General features: G+C 43.6%; 1 protein-coding gene across 4 annotated transcripts in view; it reads right to left on the bottom strand.

Moving 5' to 3' along the window:
* FBXO34 (F-box protein 34) overlaps positions 1–18,775 on the bottom strand; it is a 40,299-nt gene that overhangs the window by 12,682 nt on the left and 8,842 nt on the right. The window contains exons 2-3 of one of the 4 annotated variants that reach the window (XM_055811192.1): positions 13,210–13,288; positions 12,995–13,091 (exon numbers count right to left, since the gene is read on the bottom strand). The exons of 1 other annotated variant lie outside the window; for it this stretch is intronic. The gene's annotated coding sequence lies outside the window, so the exon portion shown is untranslated. Of the gene's footprint in view, positions 1–1,951; positions 2,893–12,994; positions 13,092–13,209; positions 13,289–18,775 lie in introns of those variants that run through there. 2 more of the 4 variants (XM_055811188.1, XM_055811201.1) reach the window with 2 other exon arrangements.

The raw sequence follows: 18,775 nt of genomic DNA, 5'->3' as shown, positions 1-18,775 counted from the left end.
GTGGCATTTCCATAGCGCAGCCTGGCAGAGGCACTCGCCGGAGGTTCGGAGGTTTGTGCTTGCTGGCAGCCAAGCTCTCGCAGAGATGGAGCCTCTCACATCACCCCTTCCGCAACACCTGCCAAAGAAAAAACTTCCACACAGAAAAGCACCTACATATGCACAGCTCAGTGTATAAGTTAAGTAATTGGTGCTTGACCGGTGTGGTTTTACAGCTCTGCACTGCCACTAACCCCTCCTGGCCTGGAAAGCCCACCCTGTTCCTGTGTCAGGTTCCCCTGGTTCCTGTCAGGGCCATAACTTGCCCATTCCCTAGACCTGGCTTTTTGATGAGTCATCTGGTAGGCTATTTATTAACTGTTAAGTCTGTGATCAGGACATTTTCCCTTTTTGGCACTTTTGGTGTCCCGTGTCGTGTCCCGTCCCCCCCCCCCCCTTTTTTTTTTTGGGGGGGGGAAGGGCGAAGTCTTCAGGCTGCCCTCCCAAGTGCACCAGGTAAACACAATCTAAGACCTGAGCATCACACTGTTGGTGGTCTGTTACCTCCTCAGGAGTTACTGAATGAGACTGTTTGGGTATTTGGGGGAATCACCTTGACACTGATGCACTTTGTTTTCCATTCAGTCCATGCTACCTCTGCTAACACTGACACATATTAAACATGACATAAAGCCCGCTCCAACTGGGTAGCCACACTCGCCAAGAAAGTGACGAAGGATGACTTTCCAAGCAGGGAAAACAGAAGCTGGTTTAGAGCCATCTGACTTGATGCCTGCCATAGCAATTCCTCTAGTGAGTGTGAATGACAGGTCAATCATTTGCCTACATTTGAGTAAGCAGGAGCCTAAAGTAGTCTATAAAGTATTATATAAACACATTCAAGTCTTCATGAAAAAAAAAATCTCTGCTGAGCTCTACACAAGGCAAAGAAACATGTTGGATGAAGACGAGCGAGGCACTGCACCGGCAGAGTGGGGGGATGAGAGCATGCCCTCTACTCCACAAATTCAGAAAGACAAGGAGTTAGGCTGCCACGGTTAACAGCGGCAGAAATTGAAGCTTTGTAGTTAAACACCATCTTCACTGGACTACCCAGAGCCTATAAGGAGGCCCTGCCTGCAGGAGGGAAAACTAGGCATAAAACACCAGCCATTTCTGATGTTTTGTGGGCTGCAAAATATATATCCACAAACAGCAATTCACAGAGAAATAAAGCATATGCCTAGTGCTTTATGAAAATCAAAAGTTAAACAGAAAATCATTACTTTCCCATGAACCATCAGTAAGAGGCACTGAAATTCTGACTTTTATCCAAGCTTTTGTCTGGCTTTGCTTCTGGCTTTACTGACACTAGCATTTCAGACTCAGCAGGAACTATATCACAGAAACATGATTATATCCACACCCAAATAAGTGTAACCATATCATTTCAAGAATGCCAGTCACTTTTTCAACAGCCAAAACTCCCCCTTATTCCTGATGTTTTGTCCTAGTCCTAATTTTTTGCAGATCAATTGAGAAGTAAATGATAAAAGTGCCAAACAAAAAATTGAAACCAAAAGATATCTTGTTTGCAGTAAAGAGCTTGAGAAGCAAAACCATCAAACTGGTTCAGGTCAGGGACAGCTACAACCCCGATCCTAGCACTGGCATCGCATGGTGGGATGTCATGCGTTTAAGAGGGGACTAGCACCTACTAGAGGGAAGCACAAGCTGACAAAACAGACAAGTTCAGACAGGCACTGCAGCACGGATCTAAACACAGCTCCATACAAAGCATGCTTTTCCCCCCCCCGCTCTTCTAGCTGCTGGGCTATAGAAAAGAGCTGAAAGACTATTAATGCCAGCAAGCTACTGACAAATTCCTACTGTGTAAGTAGTAAAAAGCTGTACTTGTGAATTAAAAAAAAAAAAAGAAAAAATCACCATCCAAGCTAGCACAGATACTTACTGCCCTTTAACTACCACAGTGTGTTTCTTTACCAAGGCTGATCCTTATCAGTAGGTGCCTCAGTTGATTTGCTAGTTTTGCATAGAGTTGGACACAGCCTGAAAACTGAAATACAGATGCACAGAGAAACAAAACAAGAGGAAGTTAAAAACCTAATCGTGTTGTTATCCCTTTCTGAAACCACCTCCAAACATATGCCTTTATGCATAAGATGTGGGAAGGACTCAGATTTTGGCAGCAGTTAAGCATCACGTCCTCTCAGCAATGGACAGCAGGTCGCTGAATGGTCCCACAGAACTCCCTGTCTTATCAGTTTTGAACACTGCTGCAGTTTAGGAAAACAAATGTATTAACTCAGCCAGCATGGATGGGGGCAGGGGTGTCACTGTCTCTTCATCTGTGTGGCAATACACTACAGCTTTTGATACTCTGGTAGCTGAAGCTCCACTGCAAGAGCAAGCGTTTTAAACAGTAGCCATAATAACTGGTAAACAACAAGCTCGAAGGATGGGCCCATCCTTTTAGAAAATTTGCTTTCTAGGAAGGAGGGCATGGCCTTGGGACTGGTTCTGAGCAGTTTTACTGCTGGTAAAACCACATTTGACCACCCCACCTCCATGCAGGGCTAGCTTTAGGATGCTCTGCTGGGCCATTGCACTGGATCAGCTGGGCAAAGAGCATCAGCACACTCAGGATGCAGAAGAAAGCAATGGCAAGTATTTCAGAGGAAAACTCAGAACAAAGAACTGTCATTATGAGGGGACAAGCACTCCTTAAACATTTAAAAAAGAGCAGCCAGTGCTGAGGCCTTATGATAGAGACATCAGTGTGGGGTTTTGTTTTCTTGCAAGAGCAGGGTTGCACATCCATTCCCCCACCACTCAGCTCAAGTTTAGGTTGTTACATGGTACTTGTCTCAAAGTATTTATTTCACCAGACATGCAATTCTGCCATTTCCCAGCATAGCCAACCTTTCAGCCTTCCTTCCCTCCCCAAACCACCCCATCCCCCAACCCCACCCTGGGACACCTCCAAGAGTATCACTCTCCTGAGCAAGAGGCTTTTGCAGAAAGCTCTCCCTAGTCCCAACATTCACAGTTTGTGGTAACAACCAGCGATCTGCAGCAGCTCCCAGACTAGGCTGGACAGTGCAGTGATACACCAGCTCCTCATACTGCACTCTTAGACACCTAGAGGAACACAACCCTCTCTTTCTAGGGTTCTTCATGCAATATCTACCCATTTCAAACACCTTAAAGAACCACCTTTTAACACTAAGTTTACCAGCTAGGTTTTACTACTTTATTTAATAGAAAGTCTTACGCAACACAAGAGGAAACAAGCATGTTTTAACTAAAAGGAGTTTCAGAGTGACCTCACATTTGTGTTCCCATCTACCCGCAACTGCCAACAAACCCTCACATGAAGCTAGGTAATTCGTAAAGCACTGTATCCAACCCACAAGCATTAAGAGGTGCAAAGATTATTAACTACTATCAGATGAGATTCTTCCACTCCTGGTGAACTGCAGTTTGGCTTTTTCACCTGCAGCAGGAGGCTATGGGAGCCACCATAGACATTGCTGGCCTTGTGAAACCTTGTGTGCTCAGCTTCCCCACTGTCTGATGGGAAAAAAGTGTAAATTTGCATAGATCTAATGTTATCTAAAAGGAATAAAGCTGCCACAGGGGGTCCACAAGGTGGGATGTTCCTGTGTCCACTTATACCCCAAAGCCTACTCATACCACTTCTAGGCACCAGGAATCAGAGCTGGCCAAGCAGCAGGACCTCATTACTATTGCCCTCGGCTCATTTCCCCACCGAATTCACTCCAGCCCTTCTCAAAGCTCCACCAAGCGCCCATCCATACTCTGGACCCTTGTTAACACCAGAAGAGCAGTTATTTAACTGAAGTCTGAAGATTCCCACAAAAATTTGAACTTGGGCATCCATGTCAGCAGGGAGCAGCACATGGACGCTCCGAAACACTGTGCAGCCCCACAACTCTTTCAGTCACTCTAATTCCTGTCATGCCAGGGTCTCACCCCTCTCACACCTTCTTCCCCTTTATCAGCACTGGTTCCCATCTGATTTCTCACCTGAAGTAGCTCAAGGAGCTGAACTAGGAGAAAATTAACCCACAAGAGGTCAGCTTCCTGAACCCACTTACCCCTGGACCCGGCAGGCACTAGCAAAGCCCAGCAGGACCATGTTCCCAGCAACTCAGACTGGACTCAGCTGACTTGAATCACACCAGGAACGGTCTCTGCTACAAAGTGTGTTTTAGCTTCTTTCAAGTCAGTGGAAAGGAACAGTTCACAAAGCACAGTGTGCAAAACAGACTGTTTCAGAAGCAGGGAAATGAGCATGTAGGGCTCCAAGGCAGTATTTGACTCTTCACTTCTGTCAAACAGCGCTACTTGCTGTACCAGTAAGCATATGAAATGCTTATTCTAATGAAGCACTACAGGGAGAACCTGTCTTGCTTCCAAGATCGTGTCAACAAATGAAAGGCTTCAAATTTGTAGCTCTCATGCGTTCTGTCCTCTAGGTGACGACTAAGTCATCCCCTCTCCCAACAAAAGTAAAAATAAAATAAAGATAAGCTCTGCTGCACCTTGTTAACCCTGCATTTTAATATTGGGAAAAAAATATTACAAGTGTTTCTCTTGTTCAACTATTCCTGAAAGGTTTCAGATGTCTTGCACAATCTGGGTAAGGACATCATCCATTGCTCAATTGGGAAGAAGTTAAGAACCAGCTCATTAGATTTGTTCTGCTTGATCCAAGAGGAAAATAAAAACAGTAAATCCCTTACTTGCCAATGCTGCTGCAGTGCTGGTGACACACCCAGATCACACACTACTCTGCTTTCTAGAAAGCTACCACCTACTCTGGCACTCGTCACCGCACAACCTGTTGTGTGCCCCGAATGATAAACAGGGGCTAGCTAACCACCCCAGAGCAGGGCTATGGCTACTGCATCCTCCGGTTACAGGGCATGGGTGAAGACACTAATGCTGCGCATTCGAGGCCACGTGATCCATGAGCTATGTCTGAATTATTTAGTGTGTAAAACTAGATTTGTTTTGCCATGCAGATTCTGAATTAATGAAAGCTCGGCTGAAAGGCTGCTTCCTTGGGGCAAGGGGAAGGAGAAAGCTTCCAGAAGCCTCCCTATTAATAGAAGTAATAGAGCTGGTTCCAAAAATAGTAAAGAAGCACTCCCAGAGCTCTGGAGACGTTGTGCCCTCGTTTTTTAAGGCTGAGATCTCGCTAGATTGCTCCTGTATGTGCAAATAACAGTAGAAATGACTGCAAAATGCACAATTGACAATAAAGGCAGTTTTAGGACAAACACCAGAGACAGAAACACCAACAGCCTACCTGAAAGAGATCAGCCTGAATGCCAATAAAGCCAACCTGACCCATTCTAGAGAAAGCCAGTTAAAACCAGCACGAAGAATCATCCTATCTTTTTCAAGAACACAACATTAGCTCTCTAAAGATGATCCTGATGATTATTACAACACTGACGTGGCAGATTAGCTTTGTCAACAATAATTTCATCACCCTGTTTTGCCTGTGGATGTTAGGGATCCTGGCTGGAGAAGTCCACTTGACTCATTTTGGCACACATTTGGTAGATTAGTTTTTGCTGCAACATCTAATAAATTGACCATCACATGGCCTGCCTGACAGTAATTACTCACTAGTTTGCCCATAAATTTGTTAGTGATCCAGCAGCACAGCATAACAAACCACTCTAATTCTTAAAGTTTCCTTTGCCTGTTTTGTGGCAGCTCTTACAACACAGTGAAAATCAACCCATTTGCAATACTTCTCTGATTACAAGCGAATCTTTGAGCCTCTGTACTCCAGCACAGGACTGGCCATTTTACTGGCCTATACCAACAAAATAAATGTCAGCAGGAAACCAAAAATCTCATACATGCCACTATATAGGCAAGAAGTCCCCCTGCACCAGGGCACACCATGTACAGCAATAATTGTGCATATCTCTGTGGGGTAGTAAATGGCTTCTAAAGTGAAAGACCAAACCTACAGCTAAGTATCCGGTAAATAAATACAGTTCCTTCTTTAGAACTTTGCTAGTCAGGAAAATCCCAGAGAAGATGACCATGTTAAACACTAAATTCATCAGCTTTGATACTTAATTGCCTGAATTAAACATGGCTTTAACTGGTTTATATGGCTCTAACTGGTTTGAAACAGCCTTTGGACTGATAGTTCTTCTTTCACAGAGACTACTCCATATACCCTGATCACAGGTCCTACCCTCAATAGTTTAGCAGAACAAGGGATAATTCATTTTTGTTTAATTCTGTGGAATCTTACCCTATAACCAAAGTCACATTGTGGATTTTTCTGTCCTACACCACTGTGGACATTTTCTCAACAAGACACAGGCACAAAATGAAACACCAAAAAACAACACTTCTCCCCTAAGACAAAAACACCAAACAAAAACATCTAACAACAACAAAAAAAAAAACTCAAAGCAAAATGACATAATTTTGTCCACATGGATTCATTCTACCAATCCATTGCCGAGCTGAGATGTTACAAGATTCACCAGGCATCTCTGAAGCATCCAAATTTTTCCTAAGGGTCTCCAAAACAGAATTCAACAAACAAAAGTCTTGCTCAGCAACACAAACACTACATTAAGTGTAACAATACTCAAACCCCAAACCTTTTGGAAGTAACTGTGCCATTAGTTGCAAGTATTTCTGAAATCCAAAATGCCCAATTTTTTTCTATCACACTCTTGAATAAACCTTGTTTTCACATACTAGCATCTTCCATGAGTTTTTGAACCAATGCCTCATGATTTGTCATGAAATCTTAAATCCTTTCAGATTTTTGTTTAAACTAGGACACTGATGCCCCAATGCCATGCTTTCACAGAAAACTCCCCTTGCAAGCATAATGTAAAAATGCTGAATTCCAACATTTCAAACTTATAGGTCAGCATATTCTGCTCTACAAACTCAGGAGAAGTTACAGTAAGTATTATACCCAACTTCAGGACAGAATTCATGTAAAAGGAAGTTTAAACTATTGTTATAAAACATTCTATGAAAAAAGTGCATCATTACATCTGCTGAGGACAGAAAACTTCCAACAAACAGATTCATTAAGATTATAGATCATTCATCTAAAACCAACCCACCCACCTGCAAACAAACAAGACACACCACTACCCAATACCTTCTCAACAAGCTTTGGATTCACTGGTCTTTCCAGTGGTATCTTCTAAAACCAAACAAAACCCCCAAAGAACAGGCTACAATCTAAGACCAAAAAGATCACTTAATTAGTGTCAGGTTCCAACACAGCCTCTGCAGGAGGAGGTCAGGGCTGCCCCAGGCCCTTTCCAGCTGGCTCCACCAGGACCCACCCCAGCACACAGTTGAGCCCATCAGCCAAGCAACCACTGCAAAAACATATTTAAGAAGGGGCAAAAATACTCAACAGGAAGGGGAAAAAGCCCACCAAGGTCAGAGAAGGATAGGGAGGAGGTGCTCTGTGGCAGAGCAGGTATTCCCCTGCAGTGAAATGCAAGAGGAAAGGAGTTGGTTTAATGTTTATCTTTTTTTTTCTCTACTCAAATCAGGTTTAACTGGCAATAAATTGTTTCTCTTGTTTTGTCCACAACAGTAATCTCCTTGATTTTATCTGGAGCTTTAAACTCTCTAAACCTATTTCCCTGGTGCTGATGAGGAGGGGGAGTGACCGAGCAGCTGGGTGGGCATTCGGCTGTTGGCCAAGGATAACTCACCACACAACTTTTCACAAAACCTAAATAAAGTTATCCTGACTATGCCATTAATGTTGGCGCTGTTTAACTGACACGACACACAAGAATCACACATCTTCAACTGGACTGCACAAAGGCTGCCGATCTTCACTCTTCATTAGAGGATTAATTGGCCACAGTGCCAGAGTCACTTGCTCACTACAGGCAGGATGAGGCCCCATCATTTCAATCCAGCAGCATGGTTTTTGCCTACCATCATGCACTGCGCTAGTGTCTCTCCAACAGCTCCAGGCTTGCAGTATAAAGTCATACCCATGGCATGGCAAGGAAACGGGACAGCAGGCTGTCAAAGCCAGCAAAACAGAGGTGTAATCCAAACCAGTGACAGAAGGAATAACACAGCAATGCAGGTGGGACTCACAACAGCACTTGGCACAATCCTGTAAGCAAAGCAGACTCTCTAGTTATCCATCACATAAAAGTAGGTACTCCCAGCCATCACACAGCAGAGCTCATCCAAGCACGTACAGCTCAGCGGGAGCAGATACAGGGAGGAAGCATTGGTGAGCAGAGCTGGGGCCACAAAAATGCAGGTGAATGTTCCAGGAAACAGCATCTGGATGTGGAGGATGTTTCTCACCACTAGACTGCTTTGCAGCCTGCAAACCACAGAACCTGCTCAAAGAGACCAGAACGGATTCTGAACACTCTGACACAAGCCACAGCTAAATAGCTTAAGATGAAGACAGAAGGCAGGCAAGAATGCACACTAAAACTCTTTCCCAGCCAAAGTATCTGTTTGGTTTTACACAAATTTTTAGAAGAACATACACAGAACATCTTCTGCTGAAATAACTCAGCTACAGATAAACCTGGGGTTTTGGCCAATAAACTGCAGTGTAGACCAACATAAAATACAGTATCTTTTTGCATGTTTTTTCAAAAGACTCTTTAAAATCTAAGCTAATTTTGAAACCTACCAATTCCGTGGATCTTTAATCTTTTTTTGGCTACATTTTTAAAGATTTCTTTTTCCATTAATAACTCAAGAGTTACTTGAAGTAAAAAATAGGTTTTTATTTTCAGAGCTTTGTAGTTGATATGCCTAGCAACTAACATGATTAAATTTTCAGAAAATCCAAGCATAGCACAAATTCTGCTGTAATTCATTCTTCTTTAAAGAAGAAAAGGAAGATCTCAAAATAACAGCTAAATTTCAGGAAAGGATAGCTTCTGCACCCTCAAGTGCCTTGTTAACTGTGAACTTTTGCTGCATATCTTTCCCTTTTCATGTTTCATCTTCAGAATTCAGTAGCACAGACCTACAACAGGACACCAGAAATAATTCTGGTGCAATTCTTTCCAGGTTAATGATCATTTTAGAACTCTTCTAAAAGTTCACCTGAAAACATCAGATTTGGGCTTGTTTCACAAGACGCTTAGACTTATTAATGCACAGACAGTTTTATAAGCGAGACAGAAAAGGAGAAATATACATACTGCTATCTAACTCTGTATTTCCCACTGCTCCCCACCAGTAACAATCAATATTCTCTTTTCAAGGTTTCCTCCTCTTGGACAAAATGGAGAAAATTTGAATGAGAACCAACAAATCACCAAGAAACTAAGCAGAAAATAAGGTACCCACAACTGTGTTTTAAAAAGGATGGTTTAAGCAAACCAGATTTTAAGGTGGGGATTATTACTTTACTGTGAAAATACTCAGCACATTTTTAGGCTCCCCAGCGGAGCAGCTGGTGTGAGCGCACCATACAGCAGAAGACCATAACCTTACAAATCAAACATGCCAGCTCCAGAGCTCCTACTCACCATGCTGGCTTTCATCAACAAATTGCTACCAAATCCCTCTCCCAAAAGCCAGCTTAAGTTTGTTAGCCCCAAAACTAAATTGCCGAAGTAATCACCAAGCCCCATCAGCTTGATCTCTCACCATTTAACATCTCTTACTAATTTTCTATGAGCGTGCAGGAAAGTTTCAAACAGCTCCCTCAAGAAAATACATTTTAAGCCTTAGTTTTTCCATTCTGAGCCATCCCTGCACTATTTCATAGCTCTGATAATTGTACCACTGACTAACCTCCAACTGGGAATAGCTGTTTTTATCATCACTATTAAAAACAGTCCCTCACACTGTTAGGAATCTGGAAAGTCATTGTAGCTGCATCCCACCCTTCGGCCTCTCAAAACACTACAGAGCGATGAAACTATGCGCTGAAACCAGAGGATCCCTGTGCTGAACAACTCCTGTAATTTCTGGGTAGTTACAACTGCTTCCTAAGCAAAGGCAGCCATGGAAGTTTGGTAATTGATTTTAGAGGGGCAAGGGGCATGAGATCTTAGGAAGTCAAAGTGAACTTAGTTTTCCACACCAGACTGGAAAAGTTAAATTATTTATAGAAATGCAGCAGTGATGTGCGTGTTAAAAAGCCTCACACATTCACCTAGTTTTGTGTTTTGGTTGATGTTTAGGGGCTTTTTTTAAATAGAAAGATTCACCCGCAGTTTTCCTTTCCTGAAACCACATTATCTTGGTTTTTAAACCTTAGCCAGAAGAGTGACTGACAGCTCTCAGAAGCAGCAAGATGCAAAAACCTAAGAGCTGAAAGAAGAGTGGATTTAAAAAACAGCTTTTAATTATCTGAAGGTACAGTTGCCAAGTAGACAGCAAAGAGGCTGTGCATCACATACAGACACGAAAATTCCCCCAGGTTTATTTCACAGTCAATTACAGTACATTAACCTATTAGTAAGTGCAAAACAGGGGTTTTTTTGAATGCAAGTTTCAACAACTTGAAAAATCATTGCCACCTGGACTTCGATACACAAGATCAGCAATCTATTTTATCACACTTCCCATCATCCCAGTTCACAAACACACCCTACAAGCAGCCTCTCAGCTTTTTTAATGCATCTTCTGCTGTTATTTCCTTCTCAGGGAACGGCATCACTTCTCTGCTTCCTGCTTTGAGTAACATTTCATATATCCACTAATATACTTTTTTTTCATTGCTGTTCAAGAGGAGAACCAAATACCTCCAAACTCTTTTTACACACACCTCTGCACACACTCACAGGTGCTTAAATTATTTACTTCTGCCTCTGTAATATGTCGTCATACAAGGTATTTGTCAAACAGGGAAGCACTGCAGCACTGAAAAGCAGCTTTCCAGGATCCCTGTGCTAAATATTGGGTGTGCCTACTTTTGTTTGGTATCAAGTTCCTTCTGCTGGCTCCTCTGTGAGAGCCAGCTACATGGATAGTTAAGTTTTTCCCCACCTCCAAAAACATCTGTTCCTTTTCTAAATTCTCCAGACTTCCTTCCCCTTTACCGTATCACAAAGCCTCTCTTTTCAGCAAGGCTGCCTTCTTGATAGTCCATCACCATTATCTTCTTGTTAGCTGCAGCGCAGCATGAATCACTGAATCTTGCAGAGCTTCCAGTCCTTTCAGCTCAAGGCCAGGCACTGAATTCAAGCATCCTGATTTAGAGAGGATTGTTAAAACTCCTTCCATGCCTCTTTTTTAACACTCTACAGCTTCCTGTCCTGGGAGGCAACCAAACTGCTGTAAGAAATGCCAGTTTCGGTTAAATATCCTCTATTCCTGTGACACCGAACATTTAAAACAATTACGTTACTGCCAGATCGTGCGCTATAACAGCTTTTATTCCACAAAGTGCAGAGATGAGCAAAAATTACTTCAGCACGAAGGAGTTTTAGTTGGTTGTTTGCTGAATCCCACAGCATTTCAAGTTAACATTCAGGCTTGGCACAACCAACCATTTCCTCAAACACACAGCACAATGTCACCCCTCAAAACCCCACTGTTCAACCTAAAGGCACTTTTTTTTTTATTTTAAGGGTGCGTCAGCTGCTAACTGAAAGTGGGAATGCTTCATTTAGCACACACACTTGTTAAACTGCTCACAGCATGCAAATAAAATACCGCATTGTGCAAAAGTCATTCAGTCTCCCCATCCGTAGATATGAGCAATGGAACCGCGTCCAGGAAAGAAACTTGGAACAACATGCAAATATTTCAGTCCCTTATTCCCAATATTCACATACTATGCTAAAGCCCACATCCCTGTCATGCTGAGGGGTGACCATGTCGAGAATCTGCTGTACGTAATGGGTGGGAAAACGACCATTATTTGTCTTGCCCCAGTACTGCACCCTTTTATTTGTACTTATTACTGCAAACTGCTTTTTTTTCCAGACAATGGTTGTGTTATTATAGGTACCTTCATGCCGTGCCAAAGCACATACACACAGCAATTCAGAACAATCAGCCTTGTTTTCATGGGAGCAAAGGTTGCAGCCAAATGAAATGGGTGGAGATCACATTAAACAATCTTGGAATCTGCTAATAGGATATAGGAAAATGTGACCATAATGCAGATGCAGAGTTCCCCTTTCACCTTCCAATGTTATGGATAAAATAAAAGCTTTGGAAAACCAATTAAACTGTTTGAACAACATTAAGCAAGCTGAAGTGTTCTCAGTGGGCTTACAAGACCACTGAGGAGTTCTTTAACACTAAAACAAAAAAGTGCCCTTTCAAAGCTCTGAAACCAGAGAACAAGTTTCCCCACCCCAGAACACCACCTTTTTAAAAGGTATAGGATACCTGCAAGATGTCTGCTTATCTATGGTAAGGAGAAGCTCATCTGTCATAGAAGACATGATCAGCCCCTCCCTCTATCCAAAAGGGGAATTTTCATACTGAAGTATGCTTGGTCAGCCGTAACCTGCATTCCCCTTGTTTGCTTTTGAGATGTGCATTAGTCAGCTTTCTCCTTCACGAATCTGATCATGCCTCTGCATGATCATACACTGAAGTCACGTCCTTGAGTCTGTGACATCAGCCTGTTGCCACGGTAACGTACAGGGCAGTCCAAAATTCAGTATTATGGCATCACTGCAGGACCAGACAGCAGAGCAAGCCAACGCCTGAGAGTTGGTTAATGCAGCACAAACAGCAAAGACATTTCAATATAAGTGTTAAAGAACAACTGCACTTTATCATTACATTCTTCATAAATACAGCTAGAAGCCTCTCATCAAGACTATCCAGAAGGTCATCAAGTTGAAGATGACAAACAGGCAAGCCATCAGGCATCACTAAAAAGAAGGGGAGTACGTTTCCAAGGATGGCCACCAAGTATGACAAAAGCTTAGTTCAGCGCTCTGAATAGAAACCACCATCTGTTCCCAAGGCAGTATCTCAGACCTACCTAAAGAGATGGTTCACAGAAAAACAGCGATGGCCCCTTGGCACCCCAGATCAAGCGCTGGAAATCAGAGGCTGGCGTGTTAACAGCACTGTCATCCCTTTGGAAGACAGAGCATTACATAAGACATGGTTCTTCAATTTCGAGATTTGAAGCAAAGATCAGTGCATCATTAACCCAACCTATAACAAAGCCATGTAGTTAAAAAAGGGTGGTACCTTCAAAGAGCTGTTATTCCATGTAGGGTTAGACATTACAGTTCTGTAGGTTCCTTGCATACTCATGAGAATGGCATTTCTGAAGAGCAAAAGGGAAGGAAAAAGGAAATTAATTGCATGGTAACAGTGTTACAACTCTTAAAACCCAAAAGATCTGGTTTTCCTAGTGCAAAGGGCACACAGGAACAACCACCAATGCATTGCTGGCATGGGAAACACCATCAATTCAAGCAGGTCTTCACTGCTGATACCTGAGTACACCCCGAACAGTCCAGCAGCTACAGTTACAGGCAGCTGCCCTGCCACACAAGTCCCACAGGGCAGCTGGGCAGAAGCTGCTTTGGCACTGTGGGAGCCCAGGGGCAGCCAAGAGGAGAGACCACAAAGCTCTCTGCAGCCGCGCCAAATCCCTTTCTCCACCTGTTCCTCCATTCTCAACAAGCACATGTGTTTGGGGGTCTGGGTGCAGATTCCCAGTCACTGCTCCACTACCCACATTCCTCATCACCCCTGAGTGCCATTGCTTTTGCACATTCAGCTTCTGTGTAAACACAGCCACTCCCCATACATACACTTGACTAGTTTCAGTTTACCTTCTTCCGCTTTCTCTTATTAATCCACGTGTCTCCTATAACTCACTCAACACTTCCTTCTACAAAGCTGACTGCCATCCCTCCTATAACCTCAGACGCACCCACAATTTCTTAACAGTGCCATTAACAAGCTGCCGGCACAACAACGAACACTTCTTGTTCTCTACATGGATGCACCCCTCACCCTCTCCTAACCCCTCCGCCCAGGTCCCTGCCTATAATTACCCCATGTGTCGTTATCTAATACTGAACACAAGCCCCAGGGCTGGGAACCATTGTTTCTTAGTCTCCGCAATGCCACACACCCCAACAGTGGTGTACACATAAATTCCACAACCTGTTTCAGCCTGAGATTGATTCAGGCCCGAATTATACCAGTTTCTAGATGACTGGTGCAAATACATTCACTTGCTCCCTGCTCGCTTTAGCAATACCGGTTTACGCAATCAGCTACCATAGGCAGCTCCAGTGCACACCCTCACAACAGCTAATTGCTCCTATGGACCACAACTGCAGAGGAAACAAAAGTTAAATCCCTCTACTTTTAAATACAAATGGTAAATTATAGAGGGATGAAGAGACAGGCAAGAAGCACACTGGTCTTGGCAGAACAGCTGAATGACAAGCTCCATGTGCCAATATCACCTCTCAGCCACCAAAGCATCCAGGCTTTGCCCCAAGCTCAGCCCTTAAACACCCAGCAGGTTACCCAGTTGAGAGTACCACACAGGCTGAGATTCTGAAGGCAACTTTAAGCCAAATGGTTTTCAGAGCAAAATAAAGCCAGCAGGCTTCATCTCCATGGAGCTCCTGCAACATAACAGAGGCTGAACATGTTACTTAGTGCAGAGGTCTTTCTTATTAACTACCTAGTAAATTCAGATTAAAGTCGGACAGCTTTTTCCCCTCCCTCACATAAAAGATCAGATGCTACCCAGCCCTGAGGAATCAATCCAGCTTCTGCAATAAAGAAATCTCACTCACAGCTACATGACACCACACACAATCTACAGGATTGTGGCCCTTCAGGTACTCATTAAACCTTTTCCCCAGACAAGTCTCCTGTACTGGATCATTTGCCTCCGATTCATTTTGTACAGTCAAGATTGATCATAACCAAGTACTCGATATCCACCGCAGCTCACGAACACACCAATGTAAAAACCTGTGGACACTCATCTACGCTCCCAGTCACAAGTGTTGATTCAAGTGGCTACGTTGCTTCAGAGGGCGATGAAATCCCCAAGCCGAACACACGGAAGTGAGGAAGGAAGTACCGAGGCACACTTCAACCATTAAGAGGCAAACAAAGGCCAGAGGAGAGCCAAGGCTGGGTGGCTGCTGCGGAAGCTTGGTTAACAAACTTCAAGAGGAGAAGCAGAGCATGGGGAAGGCCACTCACCATCCCAAATGGTCACAAGAGCCTTGTCAGCTTGCACAGACCCAAGGGCAATTCCAGAAATACTAAGCACAGTGCTGGGAAGGCAGACGGACCATTTTGAGATGTAGGATCAACTTTTTTACTGGAGGAAGGGAACACAGCCACACATAACCGTTTAACAATTAACAAAGCAGAACCCAGCACTGTGGGTTTGAGAGACCATTTAGCAACCAGCAGTCCATCTCAGCGCAAAAGATGCCAAGCTCTTACTCTATGCAATGTATTTGCCCTCATCATAAGCATATAGGTGGAGGAGCTTCACCCACTCATAAGAAGATGCTGTGCTTTGCAGACCCCTCCTGACTACCCAGCCGAACCTCCTGTCCACTGGCAACTCCCTTTCCACTTACATTACCCTCTGAGCACGTTGACCAGCACGAGAAAGTTATCACAGCCCATCTTTTAGCTTCTTCTCCCCACAAAGCCAAGGCCCCTGACTTCTTTTAAACAGGCAGCACAGCACCCATGCTCCCACACTAGTCTCGTGTCCTATGACCTTCTCCCAGGGAAACTGGCAAGAGCACACTGGGTTGACCTCCCCAGTGGGCTGGCTGGGGGGCAGGCAGCCCTGCTGCCACGTAACACCCCAAGTCTGAACCTAGTTTTTATTTAGGCAATACCCAATCCAGCCTGCCAACCTCCTGTCCCTGTGATATCAGCAGCTAAAAATGGATGCAGGAGTCTGATCAGCTACATATTTTCACAGGGGGGTGGGGTGTGTGTGTGTAGATTTTCCCCCTATACAAATAAATACCTCCTTAAAAAAAGGTGATGCAGTTTGTCTCATTAAAAGAACCCATATTGTTCTTATCAAAGCATGGATCCACTTCCGTGCACAACACAGGCCAGTTCGTAAAGCATGTTTGGGTCTCCCTCTGAAAGCCACCCTATAAAAGCAGGGCCTGCCTAAGGAAACTTCATACTCATCAATTCTCTGAAATTCACTATCACTTCACCTTCAGTTATTCCAAGAGCTTAACACTGCCGTTGGATCCATACCAAGTTGCTCTACATTATCAACCCCATCTGCCAACCCAAAATTACAACCAAGACAACCAAGCCTAAATGTACAGAAACTATCAACATTAAAAAAGCATATTACGTTTTCTTCCCCAAGACATTTTACCTGCCAACAACTACCTGTCTCAGTGTATTACCATCCTCCCATCGTCCTGATTTGAGTTACCAGGCTTACGGCAAAAAGCAGCGAGAGCCAAGAGCACTCCGCCTAGAGTCCAAGCAGAGCCTGCAAGGACAGACCCCCTTTGGGGCAGTGACAGTTGAGTTTGATTTAATGTGAAAACAAACTGCTTTTCCATTCAAGTCAAAAGTAGAGACAAAGAATTGTATGTGGCTCAGATCGCACTGTCAGCTGGCTTTTTAGGAATAGATCAGATTTAACAGTTCTATGACAGTCCAGAAAAGTTAGCCTGACAAAAGTTTAAGCTTTGCCCAGTACTACACTATGCAAAATCCAGGCACTTGTCTGCAGTGCTCTCACGGCCTTAAGACTGCAACTCAGAATCATCATCATGATCACCATCAGTTCCAAGAAGGTGTTTTATCAGGATTCAGCCTGATGCACAAATGCATTTTTATCCCATTTCAAAGGAAGACAAAAACACTATCTGAAGCTCTGCCCAGAAATTCTCTTTTGCATCATATGGCTCGCCTATAATGCCATTTCTACACTGGGGAACCAAAACTATGCAGTTCTGCTACGGCCTCATCAACATGACAACCCTCACTGCAGGGACTCGTATTCTGAAGCAGCAGACAAGCACTCAGGCTGTTTTACTTCACTATTCAGGGCCTAATGCAGACAGAAACTAATTAACACATATCACTATGGAAAGGAAATATAATCTAAATGTTCATTGGTTTATATCTAAACCCTTTGAGACATCCAATGTCAAAGCTAAACAGATCTTCACCTGACAAACTACTTGGAGAGCCTTCAACCAAAGCTGCCAGGTAAGTATTTCACTTTCAGTATTTTTACTTTTTTTTTTTGTAGTTTTATGCAGTATTTTAGGATATTTTTGCTACACACACTGGGGACACACCTCTAACATGCACAAAGCCCAGAGAAGCATCGTGACAGCTGCAAAAACAACTTTGTCCTCGCTAACATTCACATAACAAAATTGCAGTTTCACTCCAGGGAAAAAAGGAAAAAGCACTTAAACTTTGTTTAGATTAAAGTGCTGCAAGCCACACCACTTATCTGCTGTCAGAGCAGATCGCAGGGCTGCTCCAGTGATTATTCAGTAATGAAGTAACTGGAATTGGAAGGTATGCAATTAGTCCCATCTCCTCCTCCTCTTGCCTCTCCCCCCCCCCCCCCCCCCCAAAATAAAAGAAAAAAACAGCACAGACATTATCACCTCTCCTTCTAGTTCCGCTACCCTCATCACTTAAAATACCAACAAAGCAAAGTAGGGCTGTCACTTACAAGCTGCTAACAAGCCTGGCTTGGCCCTGACTGGCAGCAAAGGTGATATTCTCGGCATCTCCTCAGAAGGAAGTTACTGGCTTACTTAATGGGATGTTTTCTCAGGTACCCACACACGCATATATTAAGCTTAACATGCCTGCATTCAGCTATTCCACTAAAAGCACACCACTTGTCAGAGAAGAAAAGCATTGCTGTTCCTGCTAGCTTTAAGCATCTTTCACTAATCCTCCTCAGTACAGCCACTGTGAATATACTAAACTCGGGACACAGGTATCCTTTGCTGGCACTGTCTAGCTTTAGTGATTCCACCCTGAAAACGTTGGTTCATTTTACCTGAGCCATTTGCACCTACCTTCCCTTAAAGAGTGTCATGTTTGTAAAGCCCTGTACACAGCTTCTTCCATAACAGCAGCTAATAGGGAATATGTAGAAAGGCCTCAGAAACCCCAAAGCCAAATGGCAACTCACAGTAAATCCATGCTTCCAAACTGCAATTCTGATAAAATAAGCTGACATTTATTCATGCCCAAAAGTTCACTCATCCTCCCCTCCACCCCAGCAATACCAGCTGGTCTAATTAAAGACACATCTTCTCCATCAGCCTCTGCCTCATGTACACCCCAGTAAAGTTTCTCTATCTGTGACCACAGGCTTCTACATTTACTTATTTTAAAAAAAATATCGCTAGTTTTTTTTCAAATGGAAAGCAGCCTGACAGACTCTTGTTCTGTCTGGACAGCCACCTGATAAGCAACTCCTTGCTGGTGTGCTGTGACCCAGGTAACATAAGGAAGAGCTAGGGGACAGGGGGGATTCCCCCAGCCCTAAAAAAAAAGTTTTTTAAAAAAATCCACCTTACAACCAGTATTAATGCAACTAGCAACATCAACAAACTTGCTCTGTATGGCTCCACTATGGATGCAACAGTTTTACACTTAAAAGTTCCTGGATTTCCAAGTCAAGTTCTTCCCAATCTCTTAGAAAGATGTTTTCCCAAAGATGCATGCACCATCCCTGCAGGATGCTCTGGTGCCTTCCCTTCTTTGGATCCAGTCAGGCCAGGGATGAAGCTGT

Source organism: Falco peregrinus, chromosome 1 (assembly GCF_023634155.1).
Source record: "Falco peregrinus isolate bFalPer1 chromosome 1, bFalPer1.pri, whole genome shotgun sequence".
In the NCBI taxonomy this organism is placed as follows: Eukaryota; Metazoa; Chordata; class Aves; order Falconiformes; family Falconidae; genus Falco; species Falco peregrinus.
The sequence above is the reverse complement of the archived record's forward strand: the minus strand, read 5'-3'. Positions and strand labels throughout refer to the sequence as shown.